At 43.9% G+C, this 12,381-nt stretch overlaps 1 protein-coding gene across 1 annotated transcript in view; it reads right to left on the reverse strand.

The window, feature by feature from the left end:
• The window catches only part of LOC145396373 (rhodanese domain-containing protein CG4456-like), an 83,635-nt gene that overhangs the window by 57,593 nt on the left and 13,661 nt on the right, over window positions 1–12,381 (reverse strand). The gene's annotated exons all lie outside the window — the stretch shown is intronic.

The following is a 12,381-nucleotide window of genomic DNA, read 5'->3' on the forward strand; positions in this document are numbered from 1 at the left end:
CTTGCCAGGTATAATTCCAGAATTACATAAAATTGTAGATCTTGTAAGGGAGCACACTACAAACCATGTGCTCAGTGAAATAACTGCTGATGTCTCCACAATCAAAGAGAACCCTATTAGCTACTCTGGAGAATTCTAAGTGGATAACAGATGATGGAAAGATGTCCCCAGACCTCGTCGTGGACATCATTGGTTATGTAGCTGCCTTGTGTAAATTACCTGATAGAACCCTTAAGATCGCCAAAACAATCGCGTACATCCCTGGAATGTGCTTACTAGACTTAATGAACGAGGTAGAGATGCAGTGCAGTAAAGCAGGTGTGGTCGACACACATGCACATTCTGGTAGAATCAGGGTACCTGAGACAGTATCAACTGTGAAAACATCAACACCGACCCCAAACAGAGAACAAAATCGATCGCGACCTGAAATGAGGCAGCCCAAACAAGCAAAGACGCCTAGACCTCGTTCCCACACGCCTTCCTACAGGCAGTTTCATAAGTTTTCGCGCAGCCCGAGCAGGTCTCGCGCTATAAACAACACTTTTAATGGGAAATCACCTCGTAGGTCACAGTCAAGGGATAGGTCCATTCTGTGTCATTACTGTGCAAAACCAGGACACACAAGGTATGAATGCTTTATCAAGGCAAAAGAGGATAATCAAAAGACACAAGGGTTTGGTCCTTACTGTAGGCATCATAGATACCAAGGGCACTGGACTAGTGATTGCAAAACAGTAGAAAAAATTGTGTCTATGTTCAAATCGGGGGAAGACCAAGTCATGACAAAAAACGAACAAACGTAAAGAAAAACAAGGTTAAACTTCACATAGGAGGCATGTTGGGAAATGAGTGTATCTTGATACCAGCTGTATGTGAGGATCAAAACGTTTCCTTATTTTTAGATACAGGCTCTCCAGTGAACTTAATAACACATGAAGAACTAAATAGAATTCTTAAAAATAAAAGAAAGTAACTTTTCTGGATGAAGCTGATTTAGAATTAAACACAGTAGATGGTCAAGAGATTACAGTAAAAGGTATGATAAGATTAAATCTCAGTTTCACAGAAACTACAAGACCATTCTCTGCATTGTTCTATATCGTTGAAAACTTAGCAATTAAAGCTCATATGTTACTGGGCTTAAGATCCATGAGAACTGAGAACATAACTATACTCCCACAAATGAATGGAATAGACTTTGATAATGAATTTATAGAGGAAATACTTTCAGAGCCCTCACCGATTGGTAGAAGAGAGCCAAAAAGAATTGGTAATATTAAAGGCTTTAACAAACATACACAAACAGATGAGTGTATAGATCCACTTACACCAGCAACCCCATCCTCCAGAATTAGTGACCCAGCTAACAGTACTGATTTATCAATTTTTCCAGCCCATCTCACTAATGATTTGGTTATACCACCTAATTCATACATGAAGGTTACCATAAAGAGCAAATTACGGAATAGTACTGTTCTTGTCTTAGAAGAATTATGTAAAGTAAAGGGATTGTCAGTAGAAAACGCATTATGTCATACGAACGACGAAGGGCTAACTCAGATATTCATTATTAATCACATGAATGGGGAAGTTCAGTTGAAGAAGGGAACTTGCATAGTTAATATTGAAAAATGTTTAGCCCCTGTGAAGGAAATAAATATTGGTGGAGTAACAAGTGAGATAAAATCTACGGATAGAGAAAGAATAAAAGAGAATTTAATTCACTCAGGTGAATTTGACGAAGAAAATTATTTGTTAACCCTGCTGGAAACACACAGGGACACCGTAGCCTTGCCCGGAGAACGATTAGGGTGTACTAACTTGATTAATCACATGATTAATGTGCACCCAGAAACACCACCAATTTTCGTACCAGCTTATCGCATACCACACTCCCAACGTACACTTGCAAATCAGTATGTCGATGAAATGTTAAAGCTTGGAATTATTGAGCCTTCAGTTTCTCCGTGGAACGCTCCCCTTTTCTTTGTGCCCAAGAGAAATGGAGAAATGCGTGCGGTAGTAGATTACCGTAAACTAAATAATCACACCATCCCAGACAGATTTCCCATGCCATTGCTAAGTGATGTTCTACAGAATATTGGTCCTGAGAATAATATATTCTCGACCATCGATCTCCTAAACGGATACTATCAGATTCCGGTATCTCAGGAGTCACGTAAATACACTGCCTTTTCAACAAACAGAGGCCATTATCAATATACAAGAATGCCAATGGGACTGAGGACAGCCCCTGGTACGTTCCAGCGTCTTATGAATTACGTATTGTCCGGAATTTTAGGACAAGGAATATTTGTTTATCTTGACGATATTATTATCGCAACGAAGAATATTAAGGATCATCTCAGGAAATTAGACTTACTCTTACAAAAGCTTAGTGATGCTGGATTAAAAATTAAACTTTCTAAATGCAAATTTTGCTTTAAGGAAATAAATTTCTTAGGCCACAAATTAAGCTCTGATGGTATTCACACCACTGATGACAAAATACAGGCAGTGAGAGATTTTCCTGAACCCACTACGACTGACGAAGTTAGACAATTTTTAGGTCTGGCTGGGTACTATAGGTCCTTCGTACCACAGTTCTCTCATATAGCCTTCCCTCTATTCCAACTACTCAAAAAAGATGCTGTATTCCAATGGGAAGAAGAACAAAAAAGGGCATTTAACAATCTAAAAATTAAACTAACGAATGCACCTTGTTTAGCATATCCAGATTACACGAAATCATTTCTTATTTGTACAGACGCATCAGTTAAAGGATTAGGGGCTGTACTGATGCAGGAAGATAAAAGAGGAAAGAATCAACCAATTGCATTTGCCAGCAGACAAACAAGAGGTGCAGAAAAAAAATTATAGCACTACAGACTTAGAGGCACTTGCAGTGATTTTTGCATTACAAAAGTTTCGAGATTTGGTATATGGTTACGAAATCCACTTATTCACCGACCATAAACCACTGGTGGGTATGTTTAAAAAAAAAAAAAAATAATAATAATAATAATAATAATAATAATAACACAAAGAAGAATGACCCATATATGGCAGACCAGTACCATTATCTTTAAATGAAATATTAGTAACTCTTACAATAATCTTAATTTTAAACTATTTTTATTCTTGCATGTATGCATTTCACTATAATAACCCAAGTACATACTGTATTACAGTTAAATAATTTACTTTAATGCATTTATTCCAATATGTATTCAACTTATTTAAAATGTAATATTACTGAATAATCACTATTTACTATGCATAATATATGTATACAATATTCATACAATTATGTTACTTTACAATATTATGTATTTCACTTAATTAGCTTATAAATTCATTATAATGTGTATGTAGTATGTATTAATATATTATAACTATTAAATGTCGATGGTACGTCATTTTCGCGCGGCCGAGCAAATATAGGACTACATAATAGATAGATAGATAAATAGATAGATAGAGAGACAGATAGAAGCAGGAAGTCAAATGATGAGAAGGTGTTGTGTTTGCGAGAAGCGAGCAGCGCTAAACGCTTACACGGGGGAAAGCTGACGACAGCGGCCAGTAAGGAGATGATTCAGTTAGCTGTCAGCAGTCCTCTCGTGAGAAAGTTCTGTTGCCATGAGGAAGATACGTGACACACACACCCTACTACACGAGATGTGAGGAAAGAGAGTTTAGAAGGAGACAAGCGACCCTATAGAGAGGTCGAGACGGAGATTAGCTTTAGAACAGAGAGAGAGAGAGAGATAGCGAGACAGGGAGGTAGCTACCCAGGACTTATACTATTATACCTGTTTAATATTTCCAAGACAAATAAAAATAGTCCCATACTATTCTTTACCTCTCCCGTCACTACATGACATCTGGTGGGGAAACTACTACAAGATATAAAAGCCGCTCGACCACAAGTCTAAAATATACTTCTCTACAATTAACTACAAAGTCTTTATGACATGTGTGTGTGTGTGTGTGTGTGTGAATGCGTGCGTGTGTGCGTAAACGTGTACTCACGGGCAACCTACTGGGCCGATTGCCACCAAAAAAATGACATGGGGCAAACTGAACCAGCACACGAATTATGTCCTCCGGCCTTTTGATCTTAAACCTTCTGAAATTCATATGTGCACTGCTACGGTAACCCATGAACTTGTATGTGACAGAATGTGTCCAAGTAAAGGAGTAATCAGGCACTATCACTTTCCATCATCTATGCATACGTGGCAGAGATATGGCTAGATTAGCATGTGATTTAGCACTGACACTGACTAATGCATATGTGGTAGAAACGTTGTGGCCAGGATACCTGTCGCTCTGGCTGTGACACATTCCCTCAACCCACGCATATGTAGTAGAGGTGTGTCCAGGTTAGCGCTCGCTTTGGAACTGACCCATCTCAAACCACGCATATCTGGTGGAGTCATGGCCAGGCTAGCATTCACACTGACAGTGACACATCCCCTTAACCCACGCATATGTTGTCGAGTGGTGGACAAGCTAGCGTTTACTCTGGCACTGATACATCCCCTCACTCACACATTTCATTGTCTCATACATATATATATATATATATATATATATATATATATATATATATTTATATATTGAAATGCGTGACATACAACATAGTGCCCCCGAGAAGGAAGCAAGTGAAGAATACAATAGTGCCCCCAGAAACGAGACGAATAGTGAACAGCCCAGTGCCCCCTGGAACTCACCGACACCCCCACCTGGACCCCACGGAGTAGCCGCAACCAGACGACGGGATACGGCTCAACAACGGCATATGTCAGCCCGGGCCGTGCACCCCTATGACACTCAGCTGCCACGCCATCACCGTCGCGGGTGGAGGACATTACCTTTGGGGAGTGGAATTGCCAGATCAGCTAGGGGTGGAGCTGCTCTCATAGCTCCAGACAGCGCCCCTCAGGAGCCAGCCTATTGCCGCTCCCGCCCTCGCCAGACGGCCTATTGCCACTCTGAAGTTGCCCCTCTAGAGACGGCCTATTGCCGCTCCTGCCCTCGCCAGACAGCCTATTGCCGCTCCGGTTGCCCCTCTAGAGACGGCCTATTGCCGCTCCTCCCTCCTGCAGAAGGAGACGGCCTATTGCCACTCCTGCCTTCGCCAGACGGACAATTGCTGCTCCGAAGGTGCTGCCCCTGAGATGGCCTATTGCCACTCCTCCCTCCGGCAGAAGAAGACGGCCTATTGCCGCCCCGTCTTCGTAAGACGGCCAATTGCCACTCCGAAGACGTTGCCCCTGAGATGGCCTATTGCCGCTCCTCCCTCCTGCAGAAGGGGACGGCCGATTGCCGCTCCCACCTTCGTCAGACAGCCAACTGCTGCTCTGAAGGGGAACAGAGGTGCGCTGACTCCCCCACGTAGGCCACAGCCGATTGCCGGGCCATGGTGCTTGACAGTTGTGCCCCTGGGCAGCCACGGCCAATTGCCGGGTCCCACGACCAAAGAGAGCTGTTGGGTGAGTCATCGCCCCAGCAGGAGACAAGAGCCCGGACCTCCCGTACCTGAGCGCCCCAGCCAGGCCTACAGTCTCTCCTGGCCTCCACTCCCCACACCTGGCTCTGGAGAAGACTCACCTGACGGACCCTGGTTCAGGTTGGTGCCGCAGTCCCTCCCTGTCGGCGTCCCTCAACTCTGGGGACCGCAGCCCTCAGTCCCTCCAGACCCTTCCCAGGACGCCCGGGCGTGATCTCCCCACGCCCACGGGGCGGCGTAAGACCTCCCACCTCCGGCCGAGACCTGAGTCAGAGATTTCTGGATCTGTTCGGCCCCAGTCCTGAGGGCCACACCCCTGAACCTAACCCGGAGACTGCGGGCCCCTTCGCCACCTGCAGCCCTGGACGCGAGAGGACGCCCCTGCGAGATGTCCCGTGCCCTCTCGGCACCCCCCCCTTGGCGTGCCCGTTCCAGCCGAGTTGTCGCCGGCGTGTCTCCCCGCCGCCTCCACGATGAGTGACTCATGATAAGTGTGGTGTTGCCCCAGCAATAGTGAACTGTTTTTAGGTTAAGTGTGATGTTGCCCAAACTAGTGTAACAACGATGCAGTGACTTAATAGGCCTACTTGTGGAATATCGGGGCAAGTGAAATCACGGTGGATGACTACAGGACGAGTGCTTATATAAATTTAGTTCAGGTTAATCAGACTCACGAGAGACAGAAAATCAGTAAGACTATTCCCCCCTGAGAAATCCTCTGTAGTAAGATACTTCAACCTTTTCGGCTCTAAGGAAATAATAGAGAAAGTGTTAATAATATTTCCCCACTTGTATTGCCGGTACATTCCCAATGTCATTCCCTCGCCCCAGTAACTAGTGTGGACGCAAACAAGAAATAGAATCAATTGCCAAAACCCTTTTGCTATCAGGAAATATTAAGTTCAAAGTAATAATACTTGCTCTTCCCCAGTATTACCATAACTCTGTTCTGACCCGCCGCAAGTCACTCCCATCGCCCATCTCTTTCCCTCTTCACACCCCCCCCCCCGCCCCCTGTGAGCCTCACTTCCCGCGACCCGCGCGCGCTTATATTCTCTTTACACATGTGCACTAGAATTAATTGTATTGGCATCAGTATCAGTTAAGCCAGTATCCTGCGAGATACTAATATCCTAGTTAAGGTTTTATTTCTTTGCTATATATTGTGTTGTAATATCTGCTGTCTTTGTCCTGTGTCTGACTGTGGTAATATACGTGTAAAGGTTATTGCCTGGAGTTTTTGTGTCCTGCCTCTCTTTATTGCACTAAGCCCCGGTCTCGAAAGAGGACCCCGCTACACATTAGGTGTTCTAGGACTGAGAAGTTGAGCCTATTTTTCACCTAGCATTATATATATATATATATATATATATATATATATATATATATATATATTCTGGAGAAACATTAAATTCCTTACCATAAACATAGGAAAAAAAAACTATAGCCTAAACGAACAATAATGCAGAAATTCATATTTTGTGAAAATGTCACGAGGCACGTAGCCTAATGCAGTATTTCTAAAGTGATCTGGAACTAACAGAAGTATAACTTTCATTTTTATTTTTGCGGTAACCTGCTGTTTTACTTATCATCCACGTGGTAATATAGTTTATCCAGTAATACGTTATAAAATAGGATGTAAATTAAGTATCAATGAAAAATTTTCTTCTGACGAGGTCATCGAGATCTGTTATTTTACAAACCTCCTCAAAACAATAAAACCACAATAATTTCAAAGAGGTGTCCCTATTTCACTTTGGTGTTGTACCGTAGCCTACCTCGAAATTACACATCATGAAGACATGCCGCCTTTTCATTTATCTGTTTATTTTATTTTTTAGCCTCAGTATGTCTATAATGTGCATGTCAGTACAAGATTAATTATTGTTTTTTCCGGGACATGTACCGACAAAGCAACTCCCGCTCGGTAGTGTGACATTACATTTTTATACGTAACGTCGCAGGTTAGGCTACGGGAATAATAATCGACGGAATGTTTTGAACTGTGTGGGGAATAGTTGGAAATCACTGGCAGATACGACATCGTAACTGTTTTTCTGCACCCACTCACCATGTTTTAATGTGAATGATAGATGCTATATTATGAATGTGTTCAACATTAGAATATCTACCGAGGTCAAAGGTTTTGCCGCTTTCAGTATGATGTGATTAGTTCATATACAAAGCAGTATTATGAAAAGCATTCTCGCACATGGCACAGCTACATATTTTCATCAGGAAGTGAAACTTAATTCGAATCAGAGTAACCTCATACATAGGATCTCAAAACCCAACTCGAATCACCTGAAGCTGTATAGGATACAGTAGTACCACACAAAATGCTGAGGAGTTGGATAGCGAGGTACCACTTTTTTGTGTGCTTGTACAGCTGGTTGTATATAAATTTCATCAAAACATTAGTTATGAAGCACAAAGAAAAAGAAATGTAAGAGTTCAATTGTTGTAGCCAGATCTGACACCACTGCATCCTCAAACTGGCACTCATTTTAAAAGATTCAGGATGAGTCTTCCGTCCATCTGTCTGTGCGAGGTGTAGCTGCAGCAGTTATGGATCAATTTTGACGATTAAGGCGTCAATGGAATCGTCTCCACCTGATGTGTGCCCTCACCCGAGTGGTCAACACGCTCTGAGCCACCCTAAGGTCACACTGACAAAAAATGGTTTCCTTGACAAAACTATGTGTGTAAAATTGGTATCACCAGAAAGGACGTTCAAAATACAATAATTTATGTCATCATCATAATTTTTATCTATCTCTCTATAACCCGATGCCCTAATCCTGCAAAGGGTGGCCGCAGACAAAACGCCTCCAAGTCACTCTGTCATCCACCATTTGACTCCCCTCCCCCCAACCCACTCCCCCCTCCCACATATACCTCTCACCTCCATCCCTCCACCTCATCCTCGGTCTCCCCCTCCCTCTCCCTCCCTCCACTTCACCTACATACACCCTCTTAGTCAGTCTTTTATTCTCCATTCTCTCCACATGTCCAGACCACCTCAGTGTATTTCTCCTAGTTTTCTCAATCACATCCACATCCACCCCACAACGTTCTTTCACTTCTCCATTCGTCAACCTGTCCCTCCACGTCACTCCACATGCTCCTTTCAGGTAACTCATTTCCACTGATCTCATTCTTGACTTGGTCCCCTCTAGCAACGTTCACACCTCGCTTCCATACGTCAGGGTTGGGATCACAATACTATCATGCAGTGACTTCTTAACTTCCATACTCACCTCCCTGGGGATAGGGGGGTCCCCCTGGGGGTAAGGGGGGTCCCCCTGGGGGTAAGGGGGTTTCAAGAATACTCCCCCAGTATCCCTGCTTGTCGTATGAGGCGACTAAAAGGGTTGATGGTGGGTTAGTGCCCCACCCCGCAAAAAGAACTAACTAAACAAGCGAACATAATTTTTATACATCCAAATATAAACTGGAATAATACATAAAGAAAGAAAATACGCCCCTGTGTCTCTAACTCATTGGAAGGTGACGGCAAGCAGTTAGGTAGGCAGGAGGGGAGGTAGGTAGGTATATAAGGAGATGGGTAGGAGGGTATGAAGGTAGACATGCTGGGAGGGAGTAGTCAGGGAGGAAGGTAGGGAGGCTGGCAGGGAGGTACAGGTAGGTAGGGAGTCAGCTGGGTAGGTAGGGAGGTCGGCGGGGAAGTAGGTAGAGATGTAGGCATGAGGGATAGGCAGAGAAGCATGCATAGGGAAGCAGCCAGGGAGGTAGGTATGTTGGTAGCAGATAGGGAGTGGATAGATAGATACTTAAGCAGGCTGGGAAGTAGTCAGGGAGGTAGGTCGATAAGAAGGTGGGTAGGCAGGCAAGGAGGTACGTAGGAAGATAGGCAGGGATCTCCAGTGGGTAGGAAGGTAAGTGGTAGTGAAGGTGCTGGTGATAGCAGTATAGTAGTAGTAGGAAAAAGCGACATAAACACGAGCAAGTTATTTTCTTCTATGCAAAAGGAATAACCTGCGGCTAATACTACTCACTTAAAAGACTGCATCGCCCAACATGGTGGGCAAAACCTGAGATCGTCACATAACAAACAACCTGCTCTACGTGGCAAGAATGAAATGAGTTTACATTTTCGGGACCCTTTCTTGTTAACTTATAACTCGCAGGCGGTATGATAAATTTGCAACGTTTCCTATACAGCGGTACCGTACAGTACATAAAAGCATAACATCTGTCTATCTGTCTATTTATTGCCAGACGCCTTAATCCCAAAGGGGTGGCCACAAACAAATCGCCTCCATGTCGCCCTGTCCTCCGCCATTTCATTGCCTTGCTTCCAGTTCACACCCTTCTCTCTCATATACTTCTCCACTTCATCCCTCCATCTCATCCTTGGCCTTCTCCTCCCTTTCCCCCCCTCCACCTCACTCACATACACTCTCCTCATCAGTGTCACTCTCCATCCTCTCCACATGTCCAAACCACCACAGTGTGTTTCTCCTAACGCTTCCCATCACATCGACATTCACACCACAACACTCCTTCACTTCCTCATTTGTCAGTCTGTCACTTCCTCATTTGTCAGTCTGTCTCTCCATGTGACTCCACAGGCTCCTCTCAAATAACTCATTTCCATTGCTTTCACTCTTGACTACTGTCCCTCCAACACGGTCCGAGCATCACTTCCATACGTTTAAGTTGGTATCACAATACTGCCATGTAGCAGCTTTTTCACTTCCATGCTCACTTCCCTGTTTCTTATCTCTGCTTTCAAGGAACCGGCAACCTTTCTTCCATGTTGCACGCTTTCAAGCACTTCACCCTCTAAACTTCCATCCTTACTTATCACACTACCCAGTTACTTAAATGCACTCACATTTTCCATTTCCTCCTCATCCAGCCTCATTGTGCATTCACTGACTTCACTTCTCTCGAAGACCATTGTAATGCTAGGTGTTTTAGGGTCGGCTTCTCGTCCGTCTAACGCCTAGTGTGTAGCTGGGTTCCCTTTTCTAGACCGGAGCTTACACAAATAAGAGAGAGGCAGGACACAAAAACTCAAGGCAACAACCTTACACGTTTATCTATCTATCTATATACCTAGGCTGCTTCCCCCAAGAAAAGGGAGGTAGCCGAGACAGGACGACACACTCCCAATTTACTCATTCACTCAAATACATTCATTCACATCTTAGCGCCAAAGGGGAGAAAGGACAGATCCTCACCGCACCACACCACACGAGGGTCAACTGTGCAGTGCAATCAGTGACATCCGCAGCAGGGCCCGACAGCAGAGCTGGTTTACCCCTGTCACTTCATAATAGACCCATCCCCTTACCTGCATCTGACCTGATTAGCTGATCAGACCAAATGCAGGAGAGTATCCCCTCAGGGCTGTGTCATCATTTATTCATTCACAATTTCTTTCCATTTATTTCTGTCACGCACAGCCATTCTTTCTTGCTCAACAGACATCCCTCTCGCATCCAATGCTCTCTTCACGCTGTCCATCCACCCTATTCGTGGTTTCCCTCTCAGCCTTACACCTCTCACATCAGATCTTGTTATCTTTTTCACCAATCGCTCATTCTCCATTCTCTCCATATGCCCAAACCATCGCAACACCCTCTGCTCAACTCGATCAGCCATCTCCCGAACAACTCCAGTTCTCCTTCGCACTTCATCATTTCTCACTTGATCCATACGCGTCACTCCACACATACTCCTCAGACACCTCATCTCCATTACATTCAAACTTTTCCTCTCTGCTGCACCCATATTCCATGTTTCAGCCCCATATAATGCAGTCGGTACCACAACACCCTCATACAGCCTTCTCTTTACATCCATTCTAAGCGAACGACATCTAAACACTTTTTTCATTCCTCCCAGCACCTTTCCTACTTCATTCATTCTAAACTTCACTTCTGCATCTATTCCTCCATCCAAAGCAACATGTGACCCTAAATACTTAAAACACTCTACCTCCTCAAGCAACTCACCATTCAAATCTATGTTCATCCTCCTACCATCTACTAACCTCATACATTTCATCACTTTACTCTTGTATTCATTTACTTTCAATTTCCTCCTTTCACACACCCTCCCAAACTCCTCTACCAACTGTCTCAATCTCTCCTGTGAATCAGCCACCAGTGCAGTATCATCTGCAAACAGCAGCTGCTTCAGATTCCACTCTCTACCATCAACATTCACCAGACTCAGACCTCCACGTAAAACTCTTGCATTCACCTCCCTTACAACACCATCCATATAAATATTAAACAATCAAGGTTACATCACACATCCCTGCCACAGCCCCACTCTCACGGAAAACCAATCACTCACAGTATTTCCCACTCTTACACACGCTCTACTATTTACATAAAAACTTTTCACCCCTTTTAGTAACCTACCATCAAATCCATACAATCTTAAAACGGTCCACAAAGCCTCCCTATCAATTCTATCATACTCTTTTTCTAAATCCATGAATGCCCAAAACACATCCTTGCCTTTCGCTAAATACTTTTCGCACACTTGTCTCACGCAAACACCTGATCCACGCATGCCATTCCTCTCCTAAAGCCACACTGCTCATCACCAGTCACTCCCTCTGTACCCTCTCTAACTCTCTTAATTAACACTCTACCATACACCTTACCTACAGCACTCAACAAACTTATACCCCTAAAGATAGTACATTCATACTTATCACCCTTACCTTATCACCTTACACGTGTATTGCTAAATTCTACAAGTGGAACGGGTAGATGTCAAGAGTAATTATACTGAACAATTATAAACCTTAGGCATAGATTGCGGGTATTTGTATCATGCAGGATACTACTCGGGACAAGATTGAGTAAAGT

The sequence above is a fragment of the Coenobita brevimanus genome, chromosome 37 (genome assembly GCF_032717465.1).
Source record: "Coenobita brevimanus isolate Jiangsu-jjx chromosome 37, ASM3271746v2, whole genome shotgun sequence".
Lineage (NCBI taxonomy): Eukaryota > Metazoa > Arthropoda > Malacostraca > Decapoda > Coenobitidae > Coenobita > Coenobita brevimanus.